At 53.7% G+C, this 25,168-nt stretch overlaps 42 non-coding genes across 42 annotated transcripts; 32 read left to right on the top strand and 10 right to left on the bottom strand.

The window, feature by feature from the left end:
- The first annotated feature begins 377 nt into the window (after positions 1–377).
- Trnam-cau lies at positions 378–450 on the top strand. Its single transcript has one exon. It is a non-coding gene; the product is annotated as a tRNA-Met (tRNA).
- Positions 451–1,211: 761 nt separating this feature from the next.
- Positions 1,212–1,285, top strand: Trnai-aau. The gene has a single exon. It is a non-coding gene; the product is annotated as a tRNA-Ile (tRNA).
- A 593-nt stretch (positions 1,286–1,878) lies between these two features.
- On the bottom strand, positions 1,879–1,950 carry Trnag-ucc. Its single transcript has one exon. It is a non-coding gene; the product is annotated as a tRNA-Gly (tRNA).
- A 342-nt stretch (positions 1,951–2,292) lies between these two features.
- On the top strand, positions 2,293–2,363 carry Trnag-gcc. Its single transcript has one exon. It is a non-coding gene; the product is annotated as a tRNA-Gly (tRNA).
- Positions 2,364–2,744: 381 nt separating this feature from the next.
- On the top strand, positions 2,745–2,817 carry Trnam-cau. Its single transcript has one exon. It is a non-coding gene; the product is annotated as a tRNA-Met (tRNA).
- Positions 2,818–3,581: 764 nt separating this feature from the next.
- On the top strand, positions 3,582–3,655 carry Trnai-aau. The gene has a single exon. It is a non-coding gene; the product is annotated as a tRNA-Ile (tRNA).
- Positions 3,656–4,248: 593 nt separating this feature from the next.
- On the bottom strand, positions 4,249–4,320 carry Trnag-ucc. The gene has a single exon. It is a non-coding gene; the product is annotated as a tRNA-Gly (tRNA).
- Positions 4,321–4,662: 342 nt separating this feature from the next.
- Trnag-gcc lies at positions 4,663–4,733 on the top strand. Its single transcript has one exon. It is a non-coding gene; the product is annotated as a tRNA-Gly (tRNA).
- A 381-nt stretch (positions 4,734–5,114) lies between these two features.
- Trnam-cau lies at positions 5,115–5,187 on the top strand. Its single transcript has one exon. It is a non-coding gene; the product is annotated as a tRNA-Met (tRNA).
- A 761-nt stretch (positions 5,188–5,948) lies between these two features.
- Positions 5,949–6,022, top strand: Trnai-aau. The gene has a single exon. It is a non-coding gene; the product is annotated as a tRNA-Ile (tRNA).
- Positions 6,023–6,615: 593 nt separating this feature from the next.
- On the bottom strand, positions 6,616–6,687 carry Trnag-ucc. The gene has a single exon. It is a non-coding gene; the product is annotated as a tRNA-Gly (tRNA).
- A 342-nt stretch (positions 6,688–7,029) lies between these two features.
- On the top strand, positions 7,030–7,100 carry Trnag-gcc. The gene has a single exon. It is a non-coding gene; the product is annotated as a tRNA-Gly (tRNA).
- Positions 7,101–7,481: 381 nt separating this feature from the next.
- On the top strand, positions 7,482–7,554 carry Trnam-cau. The gene has a single exon. It is a non-coding gene; the product is annotated as a tRNA-Met (tRNA).
- A 765-nt stretch (positions 7,555–8,319) lies between these two features.
- Positions 8,320–8,393, top strand: Trnai-aau. Its single transcript has one exon. It is a non-coding gene; the product is annotated as a tRNA-Ile (tRNA).
- Positions 8,394–8,986: 593 nt separating this feature from the next.
- Positions 8,987–9,058, bottom strand: Trnag-ucc. The gene has a single exon. It is a non-coding gene; the product is annotated as a tRNA-Gly (tRNA).
- Positions 9,059–9,400: 342 nt separating this feature from the next.
- Trnag-gcc lies at positions 9,401–9,471 on the top strand. Its single transcript has one exon. It is a non-coding gene; the product is annotated as a tRNA-Gly (tRNA).
- A 381-nt stretch (positions 9,472–9,852) lies between these two features.
- Trnam-cau lies at positions 9,853–9,925 on the top strand. Its single transcript has one exon. It is a non-coding gene; the product is annotated as a tRNA-Met (tRNA).
- A 762-nt stretch (positions 9,926–10,687) lies between these two features.
- Positions 10,688–10,761, top strand: Trnai-aau. Its single transcript has one exon. It is a non-coding gene; the product is annotated as a tRNA-Ile (tRNA).
- Positions 10,762–11,354: 593 nt separating this feature from the next.
- Trnag-ucc lies at positions 11,355–11,426 on the bottom strand. Its single transcript has one exon. It is a non-coding gene; the product is annotated as a tRNA-Gly (tRNA).
- Positions 11,427–11,768: 342 nt separating this feature from the next.
- Positions 11,769–11,839, top strand: Trnag-gcc. Its single transcript has one exon. It is a non-coding gene; the product is annotated as a tRNA-Gly (tRNA).
- A 381-nt stretch (positions 11,840–12,220) lies between these two features.
- Trnam-cau lies at positions 12,221–12,293 on the top strand. The gene has a single exon. It is a non-coding gene; the product is annotated as a tRNA-Met (tRNA).
- Positions 12,294–13,056: 763 nt separating this feature from the next.
- Trnai-aau lies at positions 13,057–13,130 on the top strand. The gene has a single exon. It is a non-coding gene; the product is annotated as a tRNA-Ile (tRNA).
- A 593-nt stretch (positions 13,131–13,723) lies between these two features.
- On the bottom strand, positions 13,724–13,795 carry Trnag-ucc. Its single transcript has one exon. It is a non-coding gene; the product is annotated as a tRNA-Gly (tRNA).
- Positions 13,796–14,137: 342 nt separating this feature from the next.
- Trnag-gcc lies at positions 14,138–14,208 on the top strand. The gene has a single exon. It is a non-coding gene; the product is annotated as a tRNA-Gly (tRNA).
- Positions 14,209–14,589: 381 nt separating this feature from the next.
- Trnam-cau lies at positions 14,590–14,662 on the top strand. Its single transcript has one exon. It is a non-coding gene; the product is annotated as a tRNA-Met (tRNA).
- Positions 14,663–15,423: 761 nt separating this feature from the next.
- Positions 15,424–15,497, top strand: Trnai-aau. The gene has a single exon. It is a non-coding gene; the product is annotated as a tRNA-Ile (tRNA).
- A 593-nt stretch (positions 15,498–16,090) lies between these two features.
- On the bottom strand, positions 16,091–16,162 carry Trnag-ucc. The gene has a single exon. It is a non-coding gene; the product is annotated as a tRNA-Gly (tRNA).
- Positions 16,163–16,504: 342 nt separating this feature from the next.
- Trnag-gcc lies at positions 16,505–16,575 on the top strand. The gene has a single exon. It is a non-coding gene; the product is annotated as a tRNA-Gly (tRNA).
- Positions 16,576–16,956: 381 nt separating this feature from the next.
- On the top strand, positions 16,957–17,029 carry Trnam-cau. The gene has a single exon. It is a non-coding gene; the product is annotated as a tRNA-Met (tRNA).
- A 764-nt stretch (positions 17,030–17,793) lies between these two features.
- Trnai-aau lies at positions 17,794–17,867 on the top strand. The gene has a single exon. It is a non-coding gene; the product is annotated as a tRNA-Ile (tRNA).
- Positions 17,868–18,460: 593 nt separating this feature from the next.
- Positions 18,461–18,532, bottom strand: Trnag-ucc. Its single transcript has one exon. It is a non-coding gene; the product is annotated as a tRNA-Gly (tRNA).
- A 342-nt stretch (positions 18,533–18,874) lies between these two features.
- Positions 18,875–18,945, top strand: Trnag-gcc. Its single transcript has one exon. It is a non-coding gene; the product is annotated as a tRNA-Gly (tRNA).
- A 381-nt stretch (positions 18,946–19,326) lies between these two features.
- Trnam-cau lies at positions 19,327–19,399 on the top strand. Its single transcript has one exon. It is a non-coding gene; the product is annotated as a tRNA-Met (tRNA).
- Positions 19,400–20,158: 759 nt separating this feature from the next.
- Trnai-aau lies at positions 20,159–20,232 on the top strand. Its single transcript has one exon. It is a non-coding gene; the product is annotated as a tRNA-Ile (tRNA).
- A 593-nt stretch (positions 20,233–20,825) lies between these two features.
- On the bottom strand, positions 20,826–20,897 carry Trnag-ucc. The gene has a single exon. It is a non-coding gene; the product is annotated as a tRNA-Gly (tRNA).
- A 342-nt stretch (positions 20,898–21,239) lies between these two features.
- Trnag-gcc lies at positions 21,240–21,310 on the top strand. The gene has a single exon. It is a non-coding gene; the product is annotated as a tRNA-Gly (tRNA).
- Positions 21,311–21,691: 381 nt separating this feature from the next.
- On the top strand, positions 21,692–21,764 carry Trnam-cau. The gene has a single exon. It is a non-coding gene; the product is annotated as a tRNA-Met (tRNA).
- A 763-nt stretch (positions 21,765–22,527) lies between these two features.
- On the top strand, positions 22,528–22,601 carry Trnai-aau. The gene has a single exon. It is a non-coding gene; the product is annotated as a tRNA-Ile (tRNA).
- A 593-nt stretch (positions 22,602–23,194) lies between these two features.
- On the bottom strand, positions 23,195–23,266 carry Trnag-ucc. The gene has a single exon. It is a non-coding gene; the product is annotated as a tRNA-Gly (tRNA).
- A 342-nt stretch (positions 23,267–23,608) lies between these two features.
- Trnag-gcc lies at positions 23,609–23,679 on the top strand. Its single transcript has one exon. It is a non-coding gene; the product is annotated as a tRNA-Gly (tRNA).
- Positions 23,680–24,060: 381 nt separating this feature from the next.
- Trnam-cau lies at positions 24,061–24,133 on the top strand. The gene has a single exon. It is a non-coding gene; the product is annotated as a tRNA-Met (tRNA).
- Positions 24,134–24,896: 763 nt separating this feature from the next.
- Trnai-aau lies at positions 24,897–24,970 on the top strand. Its single transcript has one exon. It is a non-coding gene; the product is annotated as a tRNA-Ile (tRNA).
- The last annotated feature ends 198 nt before the right edge of the window (positions 24,971–25,168 follow it).

Genomic DNA, 25,168 nt, shown 5'->3' with positions numbered 1-25,168 from the left:
TTTGCTTTTCCCGCGATGATGCTGCCGCGTGGCTTGAGCGCTTGAGATGCACGATCCACAAGAATGTGTAGCTGGATTTCCCTTGAGAAGGACCGAGAACGCAGCACTCGCGGGTCCCCACTAGGACGCTCGCATCATGTTCTACAGACTAGCGTCGGCCTGGCCTCACAAGTTGCCGGGTCCGGGTGCCTCCGAGGCTCTGAACTTTAACGACAAGGAGTGCTGCCTATCGTTGCAACAGCTGCAGCAGCACCGCAATCAACTGGGCCGGCAGTGCACGTGTAGCAACAGAACACGTTATCCAGGAAGTACAGTGTCTCTACGTCTAATATTGGGTACGGCATTTACCCAGTTTGCAGGACAAGCGGTGCACCCGTGCCTCGGTAGCGCAGTAGGCAGCGCGTAAGTCTCATAATCTTAAGGTCGTGAGTTCGATCCTCACCCGGGGCATTTAATTTTCTGTGACTGATGGTGGTGCTGTTGCTAGGGCGCCAACGTATTTCTTGTTTGTTATCCACAACGTTTCAACGCTTCAGCGGGAAAATGTTTACTTCCTGTTATTGCTACTTACAGCTTCCCTTTTCCTCTTCTTCCAGCAGAGCATGAAGCCAAAAGCATTGCTCTGCGACGTTTGAGGTGCGCGCCTTGCCAGTCAGTATGTGCAAAGATGCTCGCAAAGAGAGAGGGGCGCCGACGCGGCACTCGACACGAAATGCGACAAGCGACCGTACGAACGGTCGAACGAAACGGCCACATCCGGTGTGGTCTAGTGGCGCCGGCACGGTAGCTCAGCGTGTTCGGTCAGAGGGTTAGCAGCCCTCTGTAATAAAAAAAACTGAGCTAATCGATCAACAACGAACTATACGGCTGTCTTACGACGTCCGCCCCGAGCAGATGCAACGAACAAAAGGAATCAAAACGAGATTTAAAAAAAAAAAAAAAAAAAAAAAAAAAAGTGGCTAGGATACCTGGCTTTCACCCAGGAGGCCCGGGTTCGATTCCCGGTACCGGAACGGAATTTTTTCCACACGAATCGTGACAGGTTTGAGCTGTCCGAGCGGCCGTTTCCCGTCCTGCTCGCAATATAGCTACTGTTTCGTGACCGTCAGCAGAATATAGACTAGGGAAGCAGACACACGACGACCATAGAAATGGTGTATGGCTTCATGCCACCTGTTTCCAGCGTAGGGCTGAGCAACTGCATCTGCCGAGGCCCGTTAGCTCAGTTGGTTAGAGCGTCGTGCTAATAACGCGAAGGTCGTGGGTTCGATCCCCCCACGGGCCACTACTCTTTTACTACTACGAAAAGGCAGCGCCGATTTCAGCTGGCGAGTGTGATGACCAGAAGATCATCACCCTGCGTGGAAGTTGACAGAGGATCCGAACCCGACTCGTCGGGAAGCGCTACAGCATTCACTCGGCAATGGCCATAATATCTTGAATACACTGGTTCTCAACCGATAAAGAGAAAATGAAAGAAAGTGTCCGATTGCCGATGCGTAACAACTTTGGCCCTTGTCAGTACTTGGGCGGGTGAGCGCATGGGAACACAGGGCACTATTTGCACTTTTACTTCCTATTTTTGTTTCTCCTTTGTTTTCGGAGCTACAGCCCGATTCGGTCAGGGAGACGCCACCGTGAAATGAAGGGGACGTGCTGTGTGTCCATCGCCTCGCCTCTCCTTAGCTCTCTCAGTCGTTTCTCGTGCTTGTCGTTTTGATAAAGGCCGATTTGAGAGCGTCAGCTCTCGCGTCAGCTGAGCAAAGTCGAGACAAGTCGAGACACACTAAGGGCTGGTATGCAGCGAGTAAGAGGGCGAAAAAACAATAATTTAAGAGCGCGTGGCAAAAGTACTCATACGCGAAATTAAAAGCCTGCTGCGGTGGCCGGGAATCGAACCCGGATCAACTGCTTGGAAGGCAACTATGCTGACCATTACACCACCACCGCACAAGCGAGCGCGGCGCGTCCGCGCTGTATCGGCTTCCCGCCAGTCGGCAGCGGCCGAAGGCGATCGTACCTGGCAGGCGCATTTCGAGGCAGGCTAGGGGAGCACATCCAGACGCATTCGGACAGCGTATCCGCGCACATTTCGCATCCTTTGGCAAGAGTTGGGCGCCGGCGACGCAAGAGTACGCAGAGGACCGCGTTCTGGCGGCATTTTTAAGCAGTGCAGTGCAGGATTCAGCGTCTGCAGCATCTTTCCCACAGAATGCTACGGCGCTTGACGGCAGTCCCACTTTCCCTTGAGACATCTGCTCGGGAAGCAGCGTCAAGTTACCGCTGGCCCCAGCATCGGTGGTTCAGTGGTAGAATGCTCGCCTGCCACGCGGGCGGCCCGGGTTCGATTCCCGGCCGATGCATCATTTTGCTTTTCCCGCGATGATGCTGCCGCGTGGCTTGAGCGCTTGAGATGCACGATCCACAAGAATGTGTAGCTGGATTTCCCTTGAGAAGGACCGAGAACGCAGCACTCGCGGGTCCCCACTAGGACGCTCGCATCATGTTCTACAGACTAGCGTCGGCCTGGCCTCACAAGTTGCCGGGTCCGGGTGCCTCCGAGGCTCTGAACTTTAACGACAAGGAGTGCTGCCTATCGTTGCAACAGCTGCAGCAGCACCGCAATCAACTGGGCCGGCAGTGCACGTGTAGCAACAGAACACGTTATCCAGGAAGTACAGTGTCTCTACGTCTAATATTGGGTACGGCATTTACCCAGTTTGCAGGACAAGCGGTGCACCCGTGCCTCGGTAGCGCAGTAGGCAGCGCGTAAGTCTCATAATCTTAAGGTCGTGAGTTCGATCCTCACCCGGGGCATTTAATTTTCTGTGACTGATGGTGGTGCTGTTGCTAGGGCGCCAACGTATTTCTTGTTTGTTATCCACAACGTTTCAACGCTTCAGCGGGAAAATGTTTACTTCCTGTTATTGCTACTTACAGCTTCCCTTTTCCTCTTCTTCCAGCAGAGCATGAAGCCAAAAGCATTGCTCTGCGACGTTTGAGGTGCGCGCCTTGCCAGTCACTATGTGCAAAGATGCTCGCAAAGAGAGAGGGGCGCCGACGCGGCACTCGACACGAAATGCGACAAGCGACCGTACGAACGGTCGAACGAAACGGCCACATCCGGTGTGGTCTAGTGGCGCCGGCACGGTAGCTCAGCGTGTTCGGTCAGAGGGTTAGCAGCCCTCTGTAATAAAAAAAACTGAGCTAATCGATCAACAACGAACTATACGGCTGTCTTACGACGTCCGCCCCGAGCAGATGCAACGAACAAAAGGAATCAAAACGAGATTTAAAAAAAAAAAAAAAAAAAAAAAAAAAAAAAGTGGCTAGGATACCTGGCTTTCACCCAGGAGGCCCGGGTTCGATTCCCGGTACCGGAACGGAATTTTTTCCACACGAATCGTGACAGGTTTGAGCTGTCCGAGCGGCCGTTTCCCGTCCTGCTCGCAATATAGCTACTGTTTCGTGACCGTCAGCAGAATATAGACTAGGGAAGCAGACACACGACGACCATAGAAATGGTGTATGGCTTCATGCCACCTGTTTCCAGCGTAGGGCTGAGCAACTGCATCTGCCGAGGCCCGTTAGCTCAGTTGGTTAGAGCGTCGTGCTAATAACGCGAAGGTCGTGGGTTCGATCCCCCCACGGGCCACTACTCTTTTACTACTACGAAAAGGCAGCGCCGATTTCAGCTGGCGAGTGTGATGACCAGAAGATCATCACCCTGCGTGGAAGTTGACAGAGGATCCGAACCCGACTCGTCGGGAAGCGCTACAGCATTCACTCGGCAATGGCCATAATATCTTGAATACACTGGTTCTCAACCGATAAAGAGAAAATGAAAGAAAGTGTCCGATTGCCGATGCGTAACAACTTTGGCCCTTGTCAGTACTTGGGCGGGTGAGCGCATGGGAACACAGGGCACTATTTGCACTTTTACTTCCTATTTTTGTTTCTCCTTTGTTTTCGGAGCTACAGCCCGATTCGGTCAGGGAGACGCCACCGTGAAATGAAGGGGACGTGCTGTGTGTCCATCGCCTCGCCTCTCCTTAGCTCTCTCAGTCGTTTCTCGTGCTTGTCGTTTTGATAAAGGCCGATTTGAGAGCGTCAGCTCTCGCGTCAGCTGAGCAAAGTCGAGACAAGTCGAGACACACTAAGGGCTGGTATGCAGCGAGTAAGAGGGCGAAAAAACAATAATTTAAGAGCGCGTGGCAAAAGTACTCATACGCGAAATTAAAAGCCTGCTGCGGTGGCCGGGAATCGAACCCGGATCAACTGCTTGGAAGGCAACTATGCTGACCATTACACCACCACCGCACAAGCGAGCGCGGCGCGTCCGCGCTGTATCGGCTTCCCGCCAGTCGGCAGCGGCCGAAGGCGATCGTACCTGGCAGGCGCATTTCGAGGCAGGCTAGGGGAGCACATCCAGACGCATTCGGACAGCGTATCCGCGCACATTTCGCATCCTTTGGCAAGAGTTGGGCGCCGGCGACGCAAGAGTACGCAGAGGACCGCGTTCTGGCGGCATTTTTAAGCAGTGCAGTGCAGGATTCAGCGTCTGCAGCATCTTTCCCACAGAATGCTACGGCGCTTGACGGCAGTCCCACTTTCCCTTGAGACATCTGCTCGGGAAGCAGCGTCAAGTTACCGCTGGCCCCAGCATCGGTGGTTCAGTGGTAGAATGCTCGCCTGCCACGCGGGCGGCCCGGGTTCGATTCCCGGCCGATGCATCATTTTGCTTTTCCCGCGATGATGCTGCCGCGTGGCTTGAGCGCTTGAGATGCACGATCCACAAGAATGTGTAGCTGGATTTCCCTTGAGAAGGACCGAGAACGCAGCACTCGCGGGTCCCCACTAGGACGCTCGCATCATGTTCTACAGACTAGCGTCGGCCTGGCCTCACAAGTTGCCGGGTCCGGGTGCCTCCGAGGCTCTGAACTTTAACGACAAGGAGTGCTGCCTATCGTTGCAACAGCTGCAGCAGCACCGCAATCAACTGGGCCGGCAGTGCACGTGTAGCAACAGAACACGTTATCCAGGAAGTACAGTGTCTCTACGTCTAATATTGGGTACGGCATTTACCCAGTTTGCAGGACAAGCGGTGCACCCGTGCCTCGGTAGCGCAGTAGGCAGCGCGTAAGTCTCATAATCTTAAGGTCGTGAGTTCGATCCTCACCCGGGGCATTTAATTTTCTGTGACTGATGGTGGTGCTGTTGCTAGGGCGCCAACGTATTTCTTGTTTGTTATCCACAACGTTTCAACGCTTCAGCGGGAAAATGTTTACTTCCTGTTATTGCTACTTACAGCTTCCCTTTTCCTCTTCTTCCAGCAGAGCATGAAGCCAAAAGCATTGCTCTGCGACGTTTGAGGTGCGCGCCTTGCCAGTCACTATGTGCAAAGATGCTCGCAAAGAGAGAGGGGCGCCGACGCGGCACTCGACACGAAATGCGACAAGCGACCGTACGAACGGTCGAACGAAACGGCCACATCCGGTGTGGTCTAGTGGCGCCGGCACGGTAGCTCAGCGTGTTCGGTCAGAGGGTTAGCAGCCCTCTGTAATAAAAAAAACTGAGCTAATCGATCAACAACGAACTATACGGCTGTCTTACGACGTCCGCCCCGAGCAGATGCAACGAACAAAAGGAATCAAAACGAGATTTAAAAAAAAAAAAAAAAAAAAAAAAAAAAGTGGCTAGGATACCTGGCTTTCACCCAGGAGGCCCGGGTTCGATTCCCGGTACCGGAACGGAATTTTTTCCACACGAATCGTGACAGGTTTGAGCTGTCCGAGCGGCCGTTTCCCGTCCTGCTCGCAATATAGCTACTGTTTCGTGACCGTCAGCAGAATATAGACTAGGGAAGCAGACACACGACGACCATAGAAATGGTGTATGGCTTCATGCCACCTGTTTCCAGCGTAGGGCTGAGCAACTGCATCTGCCGAGGCCCGTTAGCTCAGTTGGTTAGAGCGTCGTGCTAATAACGCGAAGGTCGTGGGTTCGATCCCCCCACGGGCCACTACTCTTTTACTACTACGAAAAGGCAGCGCCGATTTCAGCTGGCGAGTGTGATGACCAGAAGATCATCACCCTGCGTGGAAGTTGACAGAGGATCCGAACCCGACTCGTCGGGAAGCGCTACAGCATTCACTCGGCAATGGCCATAATATCTTGAATACACTGGTTCTCAACCGATAAAGAGAAAATGAAAGAAAGTGTCCGATTGCCGATGCGTAACAACTTTGGCCCTTGTCAGTACTTGGGCGGGTGAGCGCATGGGAACACAGGGCACTATTTGCACTTTTACTTCCTATTTTTGTTTCTCCTTTGTTTTCGGAGCTACAGCCCGATTCGGTCAGGGAGACGCCACCGTGAAATGAAGGGGACGTGCTGTGTGTCCATCGCCTCGCCTCTCCTTAGCTCTCTCAGTCGTTTCTCGTGCTTGTCGTTTTGATAAAGGCCGATTTGAGAGCGTCAGCTCTCGCGTCAGCTGAGCAAAGTCGAGACAAGTCGAGACACACTAAGGGCTGGTATGCAGCGAGTAAGAGGGCGAAAAAACAATAATTTAAGAGCGCGTGGCAAAAGTACTCATACGCGAAATTAAAAGCCTGCTGCGGTGGCCGGGAATCGAACCCGGATCAACTGCTTGGAAGGCAACTATGCTGACCATTACACCACCACCGCACAAGCGAGCGCGGCGCGTCCGCGCTGTATCGGCTTCCCGCCAGTCGGCAGCGGCCGAAGGCGATCGTACCTGGCAGGCGCATTTCGAGGCAGGCTAGGGGAGCACATCCAGACGCATTCGGACAGCGTATCCGCGCACATTTCGCATCCTTTGGCAAGAGTTGGGCGCCGGCGACGCAAGAGTACGCAGAGGACCGCGTTCTGGCGGCATTTTTAAGCAGTGCAGTGCAGGATTCAGCGTCTGCAGCATCTTTCCCACAGAATGCTACGGCGCTTGACGGCAGTCCCACTTTCCCTTGAGACATCTGCTCGGGAAGCAGCGTCAAGTTACCGCTGGCCCCAGCATCGGTGGTTCAGTGGTAGAATGCTCGCCTGCCACGCGGGCGGCCCGGGTTCGATTCCCGGCCGATGCATCATTTTGCTTTTCCCGCGATGATGCTGCCGCGTGGCTTGAGCGCTTGAGATGCACGATCCACAAGAATGTGTAGCTGGATTTCCCTTGAGAAGGACCGAGAACGCAGCACTCGCGGGTCCCCACTAGGACGCTCGCATCATGTTCTACAGACTAGCGTCGGCCTGGCCTCACAAGTTGCCGGGTCCGGGTGCCTCCGAGGCTCTGAACTTTAACGACAAGGAGTGCTGCCTATCGTTGCAACAGCTGCAGCAGCACCGCAATCAACTGGGCCGGCAGTGCACGTGTAGCAACAGAACACGTTATCCAGGAAGTACAGTGTCTCTACGTCTAATATTGGGTACGGCATTTACCCAGTTTGCAGGACAAGCGGTGCACCCGTGCCTCGGTAGCGCAGTAGGCAGCGCGTAAGTCTCATAATCTTAAGGTCGTGAGTTCGATCCTCACCCGGGGCATTTAATTTTCTGTGACTGATGGTGGTGCTGTTGCTAGGGCGCCAACGTATTTCTTGTTTGTTATCCACAACGTTTCAACGCTTCAGCGGGAAAATGTTTACTTCCTGTTATTGCTACTTACAGCTTCCCTTTTCCTCTTCTTCCAGCAGAGCATGAAGCCAAAAGCATTGCTCTGCGACGTTTGAGGTGCGCGCCTTGCCAGTCACTATGTGCAAAGATGCTCGCAAAGAGAGAGGGGCGCCGACGCGGCACTCGACACGAAATGCGACAAGCGACCGTACGAACGGTCGAACGAAACGGCCACATCCGGTGTGGTCTAGTGGCGCCGGCACGGTAGCTCAGCGTGTTCGGTCAGAGGGTTAGCAGCCCTCTGTAATAAAAAAAACTGAGCTAATCGATCAACAACGAACTATACGGCTGTCTTACGACGTCCGCCCCGAGCAGATGCAACGAACAAAAGGAATCAAAACGAGATTTAAAAAAAAAAAAAAAAAAAAAAAAAAAAAAAAGTGGCTAGGATACCTGGCTTTCACCCAGGAGGCCCGGGTTCGATTCCCGGTACCGGAACGGAATTTTTTCCACACGAATCGTGACAGGTTTGAGCTGTCCGAGCGGCCGTTTCCCGTCCTGCTCGCAATATAGCTACTGTTTCGTGACCGTCAGCAGAATATAGACTAGGGAAGCAGACACACGACGACCATAGAAATGGTGTATGGCTTCATGCCACCTGTTTCCAGCGTAGGGCTGAGCAACTGCATCTGCCGAGGCCCGTTAGCTAAGTTGGTTAGAGCGTCGTGCTAATAACGCGAAGGTCGTGGGTTCGATCCCCCCACGGGCCACTACTCTTTTACTACTACGAAAAGGCAGCGCCGATTTCAGCTGGCGAGTGTGATGACCAGAAGATCATCACCCTGCGTGGAAGTTGACAGAGGATCCGAACCCGACTCGTCGGGAAGCGCTACAGCATTCACTCGGCAATGGCCATAATATCTTGAATACACTGGTTCTCAACCGATAAAGAGAAAATGAAAGAAAGTGTCCGATTGCCGATGCGTAACAACTTTGGCCCTTGTCAGTACTTGGGCGGGTGAGCGCATGGGAACACAGGGCACTATTTGCACTTTTACTTCCTATTTTTGTTTCTCCTTTGTTTTCGGAGCTACAGCCCGATTCGGTCAGGGAGACGCCACCGTGAAATGAAGGGGACGTGCTGTGTGTCCATCGCCTCGCCTCTCCTTAGCTCTCTCAGTCGTTTCTCGTGCTTGTCGTTTTGATAAAGGCCGATTTGAGAGCGTCAGCTCTCGCGTCAGCTGAGCAAAGTCGAGACAAGTCGAGACACACTAAGGGCTGGTATGCAGCGAGTAAGAGGGCGAAAAAACAATAATTTAAGAGCGCGTGGCAAAAGTACTCATACGCGAAATTAAAAGCCTGCTGCGGTGGCCGGGAATCGAACCCGGATCAACTGCTTGGAAGGCAACTATGCTGACCATTACACCACCACCGCACAAGCGAGCGCGGCGCGTCCGCGCTGTATCGGCTTCCCGCCAGTCGGCAGCGGCCGAAGGCGATCGTACCTGGCAGGCGCATTTCGAGGCAGGCTAGGGGAGCACATCCAGACGCATTCGGACAGCGTATCCGCGCACATTTCGCATCCTTTGGCAAGAGTTGGGCGCCGGCGACGCAAGAGTACGCAGAGGACCGCGTTCTGGCGGCATTTTTAAGCAGTGCAGTGCAGGATTCAGCGTCTGCAGCATCTTTCCCACAGAATGCTACGGCGCTTGACGGCAGTCCCACTTTCCCTTGAGACATCTGCTCGGGAAGCAGCGTCAAGTTACCGCTGGCCCCAGCATCGGTGGTTCAGTGGTAGAATGCTCGCCTGCCACGCGGGCGGCCCGGGTTCGATTCCCGGCCGATGCATCATTTTGCTTTTCCCGCGATGATGCTGCCGCGTGGCTTGAGCGCTTGAGATGCACGATCCACAAGAATGTGTAGCTGGATTTCCCTTGAGAAGGACCGAGAACGCAGCACTCGCGGGTCCCCACTAGGACGCTCGCATCATGTTCTACAGACTAGCGTCGGCCTGGCCTCACAAGTTGCCGGGTCCGGGTGCCTCCGAGGCTCTGAACTTTAACGACAAGGAGTGCTGCCTATCGTTGCAACAGCTGCAGCAGCACCGCAATCAACTGGGCCGGCAGTGCACGTGTAGCAACAGAACACGTTATCCAGGAAGTACAGTGTCTCTACGTCTAATATTGGGTACGGCATTTACCCAGTTTGCAGGACAAGCGGTGCACCCGTGCCTCGGTAGCGCAGTAGGCAGCGCGTAAGTCTCATAATCTTAAGGTCGTGAGTTCGATCCTCACCCGGGGCATTTAATTTTCTGTGACTGATGGTGGTGCTGTTGCTAGGGCGCCAACGTATTTCTTGTTTGTTATCCACAACGTTTCAACGCTTCAGCGGGAAAATGTTTACTTCCTGTTATTGCTACTTACAGCTTCCCTTTTCCTCTTCTTCCAGCAGAGCATGAAGCCAAAAGCATTGCTCTGCGACGTTTGAGGTGCGCGCCTTGCCAGTCACTATGTGCAAAGATGCTCGCAAAGAGAGAGGGGCGCCGACGCGGCACTCGACACGAAATGCGACAAGCGACCGTACGAACGGTCGAACGAAACGGCCACATCCGGTGTGGTCTAGTGGCGCCGGCACGGTAGCTCAGCGTGTTCGGTCAGAGGGTTAGCAGCCCTCTGTAATAAAAAAAACTGAGCTAATCGATCAACAACGAACTATACGGCTGTCTTACGACGTCCGCCCCGAGCAGATGCAACGAACAAAAGGAATCAAAACGAGATTTAAAAAAAAAAAAAAAAAAAAAAAAAAAAAGTGGCTAGGATACCTGGCTTTCACCCAGGAGGCCCGGGTTCGATTCCCGGTACCGGAACGGAATTTTTTCCACACGAATCGTGACAGGTTTGAGCTGTCCGAGCGGCCGTTTCCCGTCCTGCTCGCAATATAGCTACTGTTTCGTGACCGTCAGCAGAATATAGACTAGGGAAGCAGACACACGACGACCATAGAAATGGTGTATGGCTTCATGCCACCTGTTTCCAGCGTAGGGCTGAGCAACTGCATCTGCCGAGGCCCGTTAGCTCAGTTGGTTAGAGCGTCGTGCTAATAACGCGAAGGTCGTGGGTTCGATCCCCCCACGGGCCACTACTCTTTTACTACTACGAAAAGGCAGCGCCGATTTCAGCTGGCGAGTGTGATGACCAGAAGATCATCACCCTGCGTGGAAGTTGACAGAGGATCCGAACCCGACTCGTCGGGAAGCGCTACAGCATTCACTCGGCAATGGCCATAATATCTTGAATACACTGGTTCTCAACCGATAAAGAGAAAATGAAAGAAAGTGTCCGATTGCCGATGCGTAACAACTTTGGCCCTTGTCAGTACTTGGGCGGGTGAGCGCATGGGAACACAGGGCACTATTTGCACTTTTACTTCCTATTTTTGTTTCTCCTTTGTTTTCGGAGCTACAGCCCGATTCGGTCAGGGAGACGCCACCGTGAAATGAAGGGGACGTGCTGTGTGTCCATCGCCTCGCCTCTCCTTAGCTCTCTCAGTCGTTTCTCGTGCTTGTCGTTTTGATAAAGGCCGATTTGAGAGCGTCAGCTCTCGCGTCAGCTGAGCAAAGTCGAGACAAGTCGAGACACACTAAGGGCTGGTATGCAGCGAGTAAGAGGGCGAAAAAACAATAATTTAAGAGCGCGTGGCAAAAGTACTCATACGCGAAATTAAAAGCCTGCTGCGGTGGCCGGGAATCGAACCCGGATCAACTGCTTGGAAGGCAACTATGCTGACCATTACACCACCACCGCACAAGCGAGCGCGGCGCGTCCGCGCTGTATCGGCTTCCCGCCAGTCGGCAGCGGCCGAAGGCGATCGTACCTGGCAGGCGCATTTCGAGGCAGGCTAGGGGAGCACATCCAGACGCATTCGGACAGCGTATCCGCGCACATTTCGCATCCTTTGGCAAGAGTTGGGCGCCGGCGACGCAAGAGTACGCAGAGGACCGCGTTCTGGCGGCATTTTTAAGCAGTGCAGTGCAGGATTCAGCGTCTGCAGCATCTTTCCCACAGAATGCTACGGCGCTTGACGGCAGTCCCACTTTCCCTTGAGACATCTGCTCGGGAAGCAGCGTCAAGTTACCGCTGGCCCCAGCATCGGTGGTTCAGTGGTAGAATGCTCGCCTGCCACGCGGGCGGCCCGGGTTCGATTCCCGGCCGATGCATCATTTTGCTTTTCCCGCGATGATGCTGCCGCGTGGCTTGAGCGCTTGAGATGCACGATCCACAAGAATGTGTAGCTGGATTTCCCTTGAGAAGGACCGAGAACGCAGCACTCGCGGGTCCCCACTAGGACGCTCGCATCATGTTCTACAGACTAGCGTCGGCCTGGCCTCACAAGTTGCCGGGTCCGGGTGCCTCCGAGGCTCTGAACTTTAACGACAAGGAGTGCTGCCTATCGTTGCAACAGCTGCAGCAGCACCGCAATCAACTGGGCCGGCAGTGCACGTGTAGCAACAGAACACGTTATCCAGGAAGTACAGTGTCTCTACGTCTAATATTGGGTACGGCATTTACCCAGTTTGCAGGACAAGCGGTGCACCCGTGCCTCGGTAGCGCAGTAGGCAGCGCGTAAGTCTCATAATCTTAAGGTCGTGAGTTCGATCCTCACCCGGGGCATTTAATTTTCTGTGACTGATGGTGGTGCTGTTGCTAGGGCGCCAACGTATTTCTTGTTTGTTATCCACAACGTTTCAACGCTTCAGCGGGAAAATGTTTACTTCCTGTTATTGCTACTTACAGCTTCCCTTTTCCTCTTCTTCCAGCAGAGCATGAAGCCAAAAGCATTGCTCTGCGACGTTTGAGGTGCGCGCCTTGCCAGTCACTATGTGCAAAGATGCTCGCAAAGAGAGAGGGGCGCCGACGCGGCACTCGACACGAAATGCGACAAGCGACCGTACGAACGGTCGAACGAAACGGCCACATCCGGTGTGGTCTAGTGGCGCCGGCACGGTAGCTCAGCGTGTTCGGTCAGAGGGTTAGCAGCCCTCTGTAATAAAAAAAACTGAGCTAATCGATCAACAACGAACTATACGGCTGTCTTACGACGTCCGCCCCGAGCAGATGCAACGAACAAAAGGAATCAAAACGAGATTTAAAAAAAAAAAAAAAAAAAAAAAAAAAAAAGTGGCTAGGATACCTGGCTTTCACCCAGGAGGCCCGGGTTCGATTCCCGGTACCGGAACGGAATTTTTTCCACACGAATCGTGACAGGTTTGAGCTGTCCGAGCGGCCGTTTCCCGTCCTGCTCGCAATATAGCTACTGTTTCGTGACCGTCAGCAGAATATAGACTAGGGAAGCAGACACACGACGACCATAGAAATGGTGTATGGCTTCATGCCACCTGTTTCCAGCGTAGGGCTGAGCAACTGCATCTGCCGAGGCCCGTTAGCTCAGTTGGTTAGAGCGTCGTGCTAATAACGCGAAGGTCGTGGGTTCGATCCCCCCACGGGCCACTACTCTTTTACTACTACGAAAAGGCAGCGCCGATTTCAGCTGGCGAGTGTGATGACCAGAAGATCATCACCCTGCGTGGAAGTTGACAGAGGATCCGAACCCGACTCGTCGGGAAGCGCTACAGCATTCACTCGGCAATGGCCATAATATCTTGAATACACTGGTTCTCAACCGATAAAGAGAAAATGAAAGAAAGTGTCCGATTGCCGATGCGTAACAACTTTGGCCCTTGTCAGTACTTGGGCGGGTGAGCGCATGGGAACACAGGGCACTATTTGCACTTTTACTTCCTATTTTTGTTTCTCCTTTGTTTTCGGAGCTACAGCCCGATTCGGTCAGGGAGACGCCACCGTGAAATGAAGGGGACGTGCTGTGTGTCCATCGCCTCGCCTCTCCTTAGCTCTCTCAGTCGTTTCTCGTGCTTGTCGTTTTGATAAAGGCCGATTTGAGAGCGTCAGCTCTCGCGTCAGCTGAGCAAAGTCGAGACAAGTCGAGACACACTAAGGGCTGGTATGCAGCGAGTAAGAGGGCGAAAAAACAATAATTTAAGAGCGCGTGGCAAAAGTACTCATACGCGAAATTAAAAGCCTGCTGCGGTGGCCGGGAATCGAACCCGGATCAACTGCTTGGAAGGCAACTATGCTGACCATTACACCACCACCGCACAAGCGAGCGCGGCGCGTCCGCGCTGTATCGGCTTCCCGCCAGTCGGCAGCGGCCGAAGGCGATCGTACCTGGCAGGCGCATTTCGAGGCAGGCTAGGGGAGCACATCCAGACGCATTCGGACAGCGTATCCGCGCACATTTCGCATCCTTTGGCAAGAGTTGGGCGCCGGCGACGCAAGAGTACGCAGAGGACCGCGTTCTGGCGGCATTTTTAAGCAGTGCAGTGCAGGATTCAGCGTCTGCAGCATCTTTCCCACAGAATGCTACGGCGCTTGACGGCAGTCCCACTTTCCCTTGAGACATCTGCTCGGGAAGCAGCGTCAAGTTACCGCTGGCCCCAGCATCGGTGGTTCAGTGGTAGAATGCTCGCCTGCCACGCGGGCGGCCCGGGTTCGATTCCCGGCCGATGCATCATTTTGCTTTTCCCGCGATGATGCTGCCGCGTGGCTTGAGCGCTTGAGATGCACGATCCACAAGAATGTGTAGCTGGATTTCCCTTGAGAAGGACCGAGAACGCAGCACTCGCGGGTCCCCACTAGGACGCTCGCATCATGTTCTACAGACTAGCGTCGGCCTGGCCTCACAAGTTGCCGGGTCCGGGTGCCTCCGAGGCTCTGAACTTTAACGACAAGGAGTGCTGCCTATCGTTGCAACAGCTGCAGCAGCACCGCAATCAACTGGGCCGGCAGTGCACGTGTAGCAACAGAACACGTTATCCAGGAAGTACAGTGTCTCTACGTCTAATATTGGGTACGGCATTTACCCAGTTTGCAGGACAAGCGGTGCACCCGTGCCTCGGTAGCGCAGTAGGCAGCGCGTAAGTCTCATAATCTTAAGGTCGTGAGTTCGATCCTCACCCGGGGCATTTAATTTTCTGTGACTGATGGTGGTGCTGTTGCTAGGGCGCCAACGTATTTCTTGTTTGTTATCCACAACGTTTCAACGCTTCAGCGGGAAAATGTTTACTTCCTGTTATTGCTACTTACAGCTTCCCTTTTCCTCTTCTTCCAGCAGAGCATGAAGCCAAAAGCATTGCTCTGCGTCGTTTGAGGTGCGCGCCTTGCCAGTCACTATGTGCAAAGATGCTCGCAAAGAGAGAGGGGCGCCGACGCGGCACTCGACACGAAATGCGACAAGCGACCGTACGAACGGTCGAACGAAACGGCCACATCCGGTGTGGTCTAGTGGCGCCGGCACGGTAGCTCAGCGTGTTCGGTCAGAGGGTTAGCAGCCCTCTGTAATAAAAAAAACTGAGCTAATCGATCAACAACGAACTATACGGCTGTCTTACGACGTCCGCCCCGAGCAGATGCAACGAACAAAAGGAATCAAAACGAGATTTAAAAAAAAAAAAAAAAAAAAAAAAAAAAGTGGCTAGGATACCTGGCTTTCACCCAGGAGGCCCGGGTTCGATTCCCGGTACCGGAACGGAATTTTTTCCACACGAATCGTGACAGGTTTGAGCTGTCCGAGCGGCCGTTTCCCGTCCTGCTCGCAATATAGCTACTGTTTCGTGACCGTCAGCAGAATATAGACTAGGGAAGCAGACACACGACGACCATAGAAATGGTGTATGGCTTCATGCCACCTGTTTCCAGCGTAGGGCTGAGCAACTGCATCTGCCGAGGCCCGTTAGCTCAGTTGGTTAGAGCGTCGTGCTAATAACGCGAAGGTCGTGGGTTCGATCCCCCCACGGGCCACTACTCTTTTACTACTACGAAAAGGCAGCGCCGATTTCAGCTGGCGAGTGTGATGACCAGAAGATCATCACCCTGCGTGGAAGTTGACAGAGGATCCGAACCCGACTCGTCGGGAAGCGCTACAGCATTCACTCGGCAATGGCCATAATATCTTGAATACACTGGTTCTCAACCGATAAAGAGAAAATGAAAGAAAGTGTCCGATTGCCGATGCGTAACAACTTTGGCCCTTGTCAGTACTTGGGCGGGTGAGCGCATGGGAACACAGGGCACTATTTGCACTTTTACTTCCTATTTTTGTTTCTCCTTTGTTTTCGGAGCTACAGCCCGATTCGGTCAGGGAGACGCCACCGTGAAATGAAGGGGACGTGCTGTGTGTCCATCGCCTCGCCTCTCCTTAGCTCTCTCAGTCGTTTCTCGTGCTTGTCGTTTTGATAAAGGCCGATTTGAGAGCGTCAGCTCTCGCGTCAGCTGAGCAAAGTCGAGACAAGTCGAGACACACTAAGGGCTGGTATGCAGCGAGTAAGAGGGCGAAAAAACAATAATTTAAGAGCGCGTGGCAAAAGTACTCATACGCGAAATTAAAAGCCTGCTGCGGTGGCCGGGAATCGAACCCGGATCAACTGCTTGGAAGGCAACTATGCTGACCATTACACCACCACCGCACAAGCGAGCGCAGCGCGTCCGCGCTGTATCGGCTTCCCGCCAGTCGGCAGCGGCCGAAGGCGATCGTACCTGGCAGGCGCATTTCGAGGCAGGCTAGGGGAGCACATCCAGACGCATTCGGACAGCGTATCCGCGCACATTTCGCATCCTTTGGCAAGAGTTGGGCGCCGGCGACGCAAGAGTACGCAGAGGACCGCGTTCTGGCGGCATTTTTAAGCAGTGCAGTGCAGGATTCAGCGTCTGCAGCATCTTTCCCACAGAATGCTACGGCGCTTGACGGCAGTCCCACTTTCCCTTGAGACATCTGCTCGGGAAGCAGCGTCAAGTTACCGCTGGCCACAGCATCGGTGGTTCAGTGGTAGAATGCTCGCCTGCCACGCGGGCGGCCCGGGTTCGATTCCCGGCCGATGCATCATTTTGCTTTTCCCGCGATGATGCTGCCGCGTGGCTTGAGCGCTTGAGATGCACGATCCACAAGAATGTGTAGCTGGATTTCCCTTGAGAAGGACCGAGAACGCAGCACTCGCGGGTCCCCACTAGGACGCTCGCATCATGTTCTACAGACTAGCGTCGGCCTGGCCTCACAAGTTGCCGGGTCCGGGTGCCTCCGAGGCTCTGAACTTTAACGACAAGGAGTGCTGCCTATCGTTGCAACAGCTGCAGCAGCACCGCAATCAACTGGGCCGGCAGTGCACGTGTAGCAACAGAACACGTTATCCAGGAAGTACAGTGTCTCTACGTCTAATATTGGGTACGGCATTTACCCAGTTTGCAGGACAAGCGGTGCACCCGTGCCTCGGTAGCGCAGTAGGCAGCGCGTAAGTCTCATAATCTTAAGGTCGTGAGTTCGATCCTCACCCGGGGCATTTAATTTTCTGTGACTGATGGTGGTGCTGTTGCTAGGGCGCCAACGTATTTCTTGTTTGTTATCCACAACGTTTCAACGCTTCAGCGGGAAAATGTTTACTTCCTGTTATTGCTACTTACAGCTTCCCTTTTCCTCTTCTTCCAGCAGAGCATGAAGCCAAAAGCATTGCTCTGCGACGTTTGAGGTGCGCGCCTTGCCAGTCACTATGTGCAAAGATGCTCGCAAAGAGAGAGGGGCGCCGACGCGGCACTCGACACGAAATGCGACAAGCGACCGTACGAACGGTCGAACGAAACGGCCACATCCGGTGTGGTCTAGTGGCGCCGGCACGGTAGCTCAGCGTGTTCGGTCAGAGGGTTAGCAGCCCTCTGTAATAAAAAAAACTGAGCTAATCGATCAACAACGAACTATACGGCTGTCTTACGACGTCCGCCCCGAGCAGATGCAACGAACAAAAGGAATCAAAACGAGATTTAAAAAAAAAAAAAAAAAAAAAAAAAAAAAAAGTGGCTAGGATACCTGGCTTTCACCCAGGAGGCCCGGGTTCGATTCCCGGTACCGGAACGGAATTTTTTCCACACGAATCGTGACAGGTTTGAGCTGTCCGAGCGGCCGTTTCCCGTCCTGCTCGCAATATAGCTACTGTTTCGTGACCGTCAGCAGAATATAGACTAGGGAAGCAGACACACGACGACCATAGAAATGGTGTATGGCTTCATGCCACCTGTTTCCAGCGTAGGGCTGAGCAACTGCATCTGCCGAGGCCCGTTAGCTCAGTTGGTTAGAGCGTCGTGCTAATAACGCGAAGGTCGTGGGTTCGATCCCCCCACGGGCCACTACTCTTTTACTACTACGAAAAGGCAGCGCCGATTTCAGCTGGCGAGTGTGATGACCAGAAGATCATCACCCTGCGTGGAAGTTGACAGAGGATCCGAACCCGACTCGTCGGGAAGCGCTACAGCATTCACTCGGCAATGGCCATAATATCTTGAATACACTGGTTCTCAACCGATAAAGAGAAAATGAAAGAAAGTGTCCGATTGCCGATGCGTAACAACTTTGGCCCTTGTCAGTACTTGGGCGGGTGAGCGCATGGGAACACAGGGCACTATTTGCACTTTTACTTCCTATTTTTGTTTCTCCTTTGTTTTCGGAGCTACAGCCCGATTCGGTCAGGGAGACGCCACCGTGAAATGAAGGGGACGTGCTGTGTGTCCATCGCCTCGCCTCTCCTTAGCTCTCTCAGTCGTTTCTCGTGCTTGTCGTTTTGATAAAGGCCGATTTGAGAGCGTCAGCTCTCGCGTCAGCTGAGCAAAGTCGAGACAAGTCGAGACACACTAAGGGCTGGTATGCAGCGAGTAAGAGGGCGAAAAAACAATAATTTAAGAGCGCGTGGCAAAAGTACTCATACGCGAAATTAAAAGCCTGCTGCGGTGGCCGGGAATCGAACCCGGATCAACTGCTTGGAAGGCAACTATGCTGACCATTACACCACCACCGCACAAGCGAGCGCGGCGCGTCCGCGCTGTATCGGCTTCCCGCCAGTCGGCAGCGGCCGAAGGCGATCGTACCTGGCAGGCGCATTTCGAGGCAGGCTAGGGGAGCACATCCAGACGCATTCGGACAGCGTATCCGCGCACATTTCGCATCCTTTGGCAAGAGTTGGGCGCCGGCGACGCAAGAGTACGCAGAGGACCGCGTTCTGGCGGCATTTTTAAGCAGTGCAGTGCAGGATTCAGCTTCTGCAGCATCTTTCCCACAGAATGCTACGGCGCTTGACGGCAGTCCCACTTTCCCTTGAGACATCTGCTCGGGAAGCAGCGTCAAGTTACCGCTGGCCCCAGCATCGGTGGTTCAGTGGTAGAATGCTCGCCTGCCACGCGGGCGGCCCGGGTTCGATTCCCGGCCGATGCATCATTTTGCTTTTCCCGCGATGATGCTGCCGCGTGGCTTGAGCGCTTGAGATGCACGATCCACAAGAATGTGTAGCTGGATTTCCCTTGAGAAGGACCGAGAACGCAGCACTCGCGGGTCCCCACTAGGACGCTCGCATCATGTTCTACAGACTAGCGTCGGCCTGGCCTCACAAGTTGCCGGGTCCGGGTGCCTCCGAGGCTCTGAACTTTAACGACAAGGAGTGCTGCCTATCGTTGCAACAGCTGCAGCAGCACCGCAATCAACTGGGCCGGCAGTGCACGTGTAGCAACAGAACACGTTATCCAGGAAGTACAGTGTCTCTACGTCTAATATTGGGTACGGCATTTACCCAGTTTGCAGGACAAGCGGTGCACCCGTGCCTCGGTAGCGCAGTAGGCAGCGCGTAAGTCTCATAATCTTAAGGTCGTGAGTTCGATCCTCACCCGGGGCATTTAATTTTCTGTGACTGATGGTGGTGCTGTTGCTAGGGCGCCAACGTATTTCTTGTTTGTTATCCACAACGTTTCAACGCTTCAGCGGGAAAATGTTTACTTCCTGTTATTGCTACTTACAGCTTCCCTTTTCCTCTTCTTCCAGCAGAGCATGAAGCCAAAAGCATTGCTCTGCGACGTTTGAGGTGCGCGCCTTGCCAGTCACTATGTGCAAAGATGCTCGCAAAGAGAGAGGGGCGCCGACGCGGCACTCGACACGAAATGCGACAAGCGACCGTACGAACGGTCGAACGAAACGGCCACATCCGGTGTGGTCTAGTGGCGCCGGCACGGTAGCTCAGCGTGTTCGGTCAGAGGGTTAGCAGCCCTCTGTAATAAAAAAAACTGAGCTAATCGATCAACAACGAACTATACGGCTGTCTTACGACGTCCGCCCCGAGCAGATGCAACGAACAAAAGGAATCAAAACGAGATTTAAAAAAAAAAAAAAAAAAAAAAAAAAGTGGCTAGGATACCTGGCTTTCACCCAGGAGGCCCGGGTTCGATTCCCGGTACCGGAACGGAATTTTTTCCACACGAATCGTGACAGGTTTGAGCTGTCCGAGCGGCCGTTTCCCGTCCTGCTCGCAATATAGCTACTGTTTCGTGACCGTCAGCAGAATATAGACTAGGGAAGCAGACACACGACGACCATAGAAATGGTGTATGGCTTCATGCCACCTGTTTCCAGCGTAGGGCTGAGCAACTGCATCTGCCGAGGCCCGTTAGCTCAGTTGGTTAGAGCGTCGTGCTAATAACGCGAAGGTCGTGGGTTCGATCCCCCCACGGGCCACTACTCTTTTACTACTACGAAAAGGCAGCGCCGATTTCAGCTGGCGAGTGTGATGACCAGAAGATCATCACCCTGCGTGGAAGTTGACAGAGGATCCGAACCCGACTCGTCGGGAAGCGCTACAGCATTCACTCGGCAATGGCCATAATATCTTGAATACACTGGTTCTCAACCGATAAAGAGAAAATGAAAGAAAGTGTCCGATTGCCGATGCGTAACAACTTTGGCCCTTGTCAGTACTTGGGCGGGTGAGCGCATGGGAACACAGGGCACTATTTGCACTTTTACTTCCTATTTTTGTTTCTCCTTTGTTTTCGGAGCTACAGCCCGATTCGGTCAGGGAGACGCCACCGTGAAATGAAGGGGACGTGCTGTGTGTCCATCGCCTCGCCTCTCCTTAGCTCTCTCAGTCGTTTCTCGTGCTTGTCGTTTTGATAAAGGCCGATTTGAGAGCGTCAGCTCTCGCGTCAGCTGAGCAAAGTCGAGACAAGTCGAGACACACTAAGGGCTGGTATGCAGCGAGTAAGAGGGCGAAAAAACAATAATTTAAGAGCGCGTGGCAAAAGTACTCATACGCGAAATTAAAAGCCTGCTGCGGTGGCCGGGAATCGAACCCGGATCAACTGCTTGGAAGGCAACTATGCTGACCATTACACCACCACCGCACAAGCGAGCGCGGCGCGTCCGCGCTGTATCGGCTTCCCGCCAGTCGGCAGCGGCCGAAGGCGATCGTACCTGGCAGGCGCATTTCGAGGCAGGCTAGGGGAGCACATCCAGACGCATTCGGACAGCGTATCCGCGCACATTTCGCATCCTTTGGCAAGAGTTGGGCGCCGGCGACGCAAGAGTACGCAGAGGACCGCGTTCTGGCGGCATTTTTAAGCAGTGCAGTGCAGGATTCAGCGTCTGCAGCATCTTTCCCACAGAATGCTACGGCGCTTGACGGCAGTCCCACTTTCCCTTGAGACATCTGCTCGGGAAGCAGCGTCAAGTTACCGCTGGCCCCAGCATCGGTGGTTCAGTGGTAGAATGCTCGCCTGCCACGCGGGCGGCCCGGGTTCGATTCCCGGCCGATGCATCATTTTGCTTTTCCCGCGATGATGCTGCCGCGTGGCTTGAGCGCTTGAGATGCACGATCCACAAGAATGTGTAGCTGGATTTCCCTTGAGAAGGACCGAGAACGCAGCACTCGCGGGTCCCCACTAGGACGCTCGCATCATGTTCTACAGACTAGCGTCGGCCTGGCCTCACAAGTTGCCGGGTCCGGGTGCCTCCGAGGCTCTGAACTTTAACGACAAGGAGTGCTGCCTATCGTTGCAACAGCTGCAGCAGCACCGCAATCAACTGGGCCGGCAGTGCACGTGTAGCAACAGAACACGTTATCCAGGAAGTACAGTGTCTCTACGTCTAATATTGGGTACGGCATTTACCCAGTTTGCAGGACAAGCGGTGCACCCGTGCCTCGGTAGCGCAGTAGGCAGCGCGTAAGTCTCATAATCTTAAGGTCGTGAGTTCGATCCTCACCCGGGGCATTTAATTTTCTGTGACTGATGGTGGTGCTGTTGCTAGGGCGCCAACGTATTTCTTGTTTGTTATCCACAACGTTTCAACGCTTCAGCGGGAAAATGTTTACTTCCTGTTATTGCTACTTACAGCTTCCCTTTTCCTCTTCTTCCAGCAGAGCATGAAGCCAAAAGCATTGCTCTGCGACGTTTGAGGTGCGCGCCTTGCCAGTCACTATGTGCAAAGATGCTCGCAAAGAGAGAGGGGCGCCGACGCGGCACTCGACACGAAATGCGACAAGCGACCGTACGAACGGTCGAACGAAACGGCCACATCCGGTGTGGTCTAGTGGCGCCGGCACGGTAGCTCAGCGTGTTCGGTCAGAGGGTTAGCAGCCCTCTGTAATAAAAAAAACTGAGCTAATCGATCAACAACGAACTATACGGCTGTCTTACGACGTCCGCCCCGAGCAGATGCAACGAACAAAAGGAATCAAAACGAGATTTAAAAAAAAAAAAAAAAAAAAAAAAAAAAAAGTGGCTAGGATACCTGGCTTTCACCCAGGAGGCCCGGGTTCGATTCCCGGTACCGGAACGGAATTTTTTCCACACGAATCGTGACAGGTTTGAGCTGTCCGAGCGGCCGTTTCCCGTCCTGCTCGCAATATAGCTACTGTTTCGTGACCGTCAGCAGAATATAGACTAGGGAAGCAGACACACGACGACCATAGAAATGGTGTATGGCTTCATGCCACCTGTTTCCAGCGTAGGGCTGAGCAACTGCATCTGCCGAGGCCCGTTAGCTCAGTTGGTTAGAGCGTCGTGCTAATAACGCGAAGGTCGTGGGTTCGATCCCCCCACGGGCCACTACTCTTTTACTACTACGAAAAGGCAGCGCCGATTTCAGCTGGCGAGTGTGATGACCAGAAGATCATCACCCTGCGTGGAAGTTGACAGAGGATCCGAACCCGACTCGTCGGGAAGCGCTACAGCATTCACTCGGCAATGGCCATAATATCTTGAATACACTGGTTCTCAACCGATAAAGAGAAAATGAAAGAAAGTGTCCGATTGCCGATGCGTAACAACTTTGGCCCTTGTCAGTACTTGGGCGGGTGAGCGCATGGGAACACAGGGCACTATTTGCACTTTTACTTCCTATTTTTGTTTCTCCTTTGTTTTCGGAGCTACAGCCCGATTCGGTCAGGGAGACGCCACCGTGAAATGAAGGGGACGTGCTGTGTGTCCATCGCCTCGCCTCTCCTTAGCTCTCTCAGTCGTTTCTCGTGCTTGTCGTTTTGATAAAGGCCGATTTGAGAGCGTCAGCTCTCGCGTCAGCTGAGCAAAGTCGAGACAAGTCGAGACACACTAAGGGCTGGTATGCAGCGAGTAAGAGGGCGAAAAAACAATAATTTAAGAGCGCGTGGCAAAAGTACTCATACGCGAAATTAAAAGCCTGCTGCGGTGGCCGGGAATCGAACCCGGATCAACTGCTTGGAAGGCAACTATGCTGACCATTACACCACCACCGCACAAGCGAGCGCGGCGCGTCCGCGCTGTATCGGCTTCCCGCCAGTCGGCAGCGGCCGAAGGCGATCGTACCTGGCAGGCGCATTTCGAGGCAGGCTAGGGGAGCACATCCAGACGCATTCGGACAGCGTATCCGCGCACATTTCGCATCCTTTGGCAAGAGTTGGGCGCCGGCGACGCAAGAGTACGCAGAGGACCGCGTTCTGGCGGCATTTTTAAGCAGTGCAGTGCAGGATTCAGCGTCTGCAGCATCTTTCCCACAGAATGCTACGGCGCTTGACGGCAGTCCCACTTTCCCTTGAGACATCTGCTCGGGAAGCAGCGTCAAGTTACCGCTGGCCCCAGCATCGGTGGTTCAGTGGTAGAATGCTCGCCTGCCACGCGGGCGGCCCGGGTTCGATTCCCGGCCGATGCATCATTTTGCTTTTCCCGCGATGATGCTGCCGCGTGGCTTGAGCGCTTGAGATGCACGATCCACAAGAATGTGTAGCTGGATTTCCCTTGAGAAGGACCGAGAACGCAGCACTCGCGGGTCCCCACTAGGACGCTCGCATCATGTTCTACAGACTAGCGTCGGCCTGGCCTCACAAGTTGCCGGGTCCGGGTGCCTCCGAGGCTCTGAACTTTAACGACAAGGAGTGCTGCCTATCGTTGCAACAGCTGCAGCAGCACCGCAATCAACTGGGCCGGCAGTGCACGTGTAGCAACAGAACACGTTATCCAGGAAGTACAGTGTCTCTACGTCTAATATTGGGTACGGCATTTACCCAGTTTGCAGGACAAGCGGTGCACCCGTGCCTCGGTAGCGCAGTAGGCAGCGCGTAAGTCTCATAATCTTAAGGTCGTGAGTTCGATCCTCACCCGGGGCATTTAATTTTCTGTGACTGATGGTGGTGCTGTTGCTAGGGCGCCAACGTATTTCTTGTTTGTTATCCACAACGTTTCAACGCTTCAGCGGGAAAATGTTTACTTCCTGTTATTGCTACTTACAGCTTCCCTTTTCCTCTTCTTCCAGCAGAGCATGAAGCCAAAAGCATTGCTCTGCGACGTTTGAGGTGCGCGCCTTGCCAGTCACTATGTGCAAAGATGCTCGCAAAGAGAGAGGGGCGCCGACGCGGCACTCGACACGAAATGCGACAAGCGACCGTACGAACGGTCGAACGAAACGGCCACATCCGGTGTGGTCTAGTGGCGCCGGCACGGTAGCTCAGCGTGTTCGGTCAGAGGGTTAGCAGCCCTCTGTAATAAAAAAAACTGAGCTAATCGATCAACAACGAACTATACGGCTGTCTTACGACGTCCGCCCCGAGCAGATGCAACGAACAAAAGGAATCAAAACGAGATTTAAAAAAAAAAAAAAAAAAAAAAAAAAAAAAGTGGCTAGGATACCTGGCTTTCACCCAGGAGGCCCGGGTTCGATTCCCGGTACCGGAACGGAATTTTTTCCACACGAATCGTGACAGGTTTGAGCTGTCCGAGCGGCCGTTTCCCGTCCTGCTCGCAATATAGCTACTGTTTCGTGACCGTCAGCAGAATATAGACTAGGGAAGCAGACACACGACGACCATAGAAATGGTGTATGGCTTCATGCCACCTGTTTCCAGCGTAGGGCTGAGCAACTGCATCTGCCGAGGCCCGTTAGCTCAGTTGGTTAGAGCGTCGTGCTAATAACGCGAAGGTCGTGGGTTCGATCCCCCCACGGGCCACTACTCTTTTACTACTACGAAAAGGCAGCGCCGATTTCAGCTGGCGAGTGTGATGACCAGAAGATCATCACCCTGCGTGGAAGTTGACAGAGGATCCGAACCCGACTCGTCGGGAAGCGCTACAGCATTCACTCGGCAATGGCCATAATATCTTGAATACACTGGTTCTCAACCGATAAAGAGAAAATGAAAGAAAGT

The sequence above is a fragment of the Schistocerca americana genome, unplaced genomic scaffold, assembly GCF_021461395.2.
Source record: "Schistocerca americana isolate TAMUIC-IGC-003095 unplaced genomic scaffold, iqSchAmer2.1 HiC_scaffold_637, whole genome shotgun sequence".
Lineage (NCBI taxonomy): Eukaryota > Metazoa > Arthropoda > Insecta > Orthoptera > Acrididae > Schistocerca > Schistocerca americana.
Note: the sequence above shows the minus strand (reverse complement) of the source record. Positions and strands in the feature narration are given on the sequence as shown.